The following is a 2,341-nucleotide window of genomic DNA, read 5'->3' as shown; positions in this document are numbered from 1 at the left end:
TGGGAGACTCCTCCAGCTGAGACTCTGAAGGCAAATACTGGATATCTGGGATCCCACTCACTGCTGGGCTCATGTGGGTGCTCACCACACAACTGGGGAAAGACTGAATCTCCTCAAGACCCTTCTGGTCCCCTCTCCAACCCGTGTCCCCTGCACACCACCATGAGCCAGAGCAGAGCCAGCCAGACCCTGCACAGTTAGGTCCCTACTCCCCACTTTTCCTGGAGTACTCCCTCATCTGTTACCCCTCTTCACTCAGACTTGGGTGCACGTGGTGCCTCTGAAGAGGAGACGGCAAAGGGAAGTCCCTTTGTGCTCTCCGAGATTAGCATAGAGCTCACAGACGCCGGATCTCGCTGCTTCTTTGATCTCTACAGCATCAACCTCCATATTTAGAACAACTGGATGAGCAAATACAAAAGTCTAAAAGGGTAATGCCTAGGTCACCCTTGGTCCCAGAGTTGAGGGAGAAGAAGAAAAGAAATCTAGTGGAGGTGGAGGAAGAGACAGATGAGAAACAGTTGAGGACAGAAATCAAGGGGATTCCAGCATATTGGTGTGGTAAGAAATCACGACAAATCACGACCATCCTGTTATTCGTCGATTGCCTCGAGCAGGCCCCAGTAACGTCTCCTTCATCCTAGCCCTGAGGTTATATTCAAGGCTCTTGAGGAGAATGAGACCCATCATTGTTACTGGTATTTGGCATATTGGGTACGCCACGGGGAGTTTGCCAGACTCTGCCATGTGGGCAGGCTACATTCGTGGCCTGCCAGTTTGTCCAAAGTAGGAATGAGATAATAAGATGTCATAATAAGATGTTTCGTGGCCCCATTTGCGGCCGCGCAGTTCCGGGAGCTGGTTTTTATAGTCTTTGAGTCTTGGCTGTTGATGGTAAGAAATGATAGAGCTAAATGGCCAGATCATAGATTTCACAGTGACACTGAAATCACGAGACCCAAAGTTTAACAAGCAAATTACAAAAGGGGAACCTGGGAACATTAGTGGAGGGAAGTTGACACTGGGTGGAGGGATTCGTGCTGGAACATTGTAGTCTAAATTCCAGCTATGAATAACTTTGTAAATCACAGTACTTTAATTAAAATAGTTCACAGAGTGGGACCTATAGGCCACAGCCGTGAGTTGTTCAGGGCTCATTAGGAAATCTACCTCATGTCCAGCAGACTCATTGCCCTGTGGCTGTTCCCCTGGTCCAGGGTTAAGGCTGCAGCATGACAAGACTGAGCATGACAAAGGCAGCACAATCACTCCTTTCTGGGGAAGGAGGATGCCTGCAAAGTGCCATCTTCCCTTGGGGATCCACTTCGCTTCCCCTGCTCTGCCCAGTGCTCTGGCCAGAACTGTCCCAGCCCTTTGTTGTCACTGTTTTCCCCTCCCTCTCTCCTTTCTTGATGGGGCCTGTGTGTGGTCTGAAAGGGTTCCTGCCTACTCCTGCCGCCTTGTGTTTCCCCTAGATACATGTTCAGGTGGGGAATATATATCTGGTGGTGTTCAGAGGCTTGGGGGACCAATCAAGTGCTGGTCATATGTAAGAAAAGTACCTTAACCACTGCACTATCTCTCCATTCCCCTGGATACATGTTTGGTCCTTCTGATCTCATCTTGGATCTGCTTGGCAAAGGATGCTACTGACACAGAGATGGACAAAGGTAAGGCCACCACTTAAAAAAGCCAAGTCTGGGTTAGGACTGAGACAATATCAGTAGCCTCTGGCTAAAGTCTCATCTATACCCCGAAGCTGGAAAGTTGGTCTTTTGGATGTAGGCCAGTCTCTGTGGTGTGAAATGACATCTCATTGTTGTTTTGACCTGCATCTCCCTGATGATTAATGATGTAGAACATTTTCTCATGTGCCTTTTAGCCATTCGAATTTCTTCTTTGAGAACGTTTCTGTTCATTTCGTTGCCCCATTTTTTGATGGGGTTGGAGGTTTTCTTCTTGTGGAGTTCAACCAGTACTTTGCATATCCTTGATATCCCCTTGTCAGATGTGTATTGGGCGAATATCCTTTACTATTCTGTAGACTGTTTTTGTATTTTGGTTACTGTTTCTTTTGAGGTGCAAAAGCTTCTTAGTTTAAGATAGTTCCATTTGTCTACCTCTGTTTTCACTTGCTTGGCCGGTGGTGTGATATCTATGAAGATACCATTAGCTTCAATGTCATGGAGGGTTTTGCCAACTTCGTCTTCAATGTACGCAGATGTGGCAAGAATGGGACCCTCCTTCATTGCAAGTGGGAATGCCGAATGGTTCAGCCCTTTTGGAAAACAGTATGGACGATTTTCAAAAATTTAGAAATTGAGCTCTCATTTGACCCAGC

Source organism: Sorex fumeus, unplaced genomic scaffold, assembly GCF_029834395.1.
Source record: "Sorex fumeus unplaced genomic scaffold, SorFum_2.1 ptg000043l, whole genome shotgun sequence".
NCBI classification, from domain to species: Eukaryota; Metazoa; Chordata; class Mammalia; order Eulipotyphla; family Soricidae; genus Sorex; species Sorex fumeus.
This window is presented reverse-complemented; position numbering follows the sequence as displayed.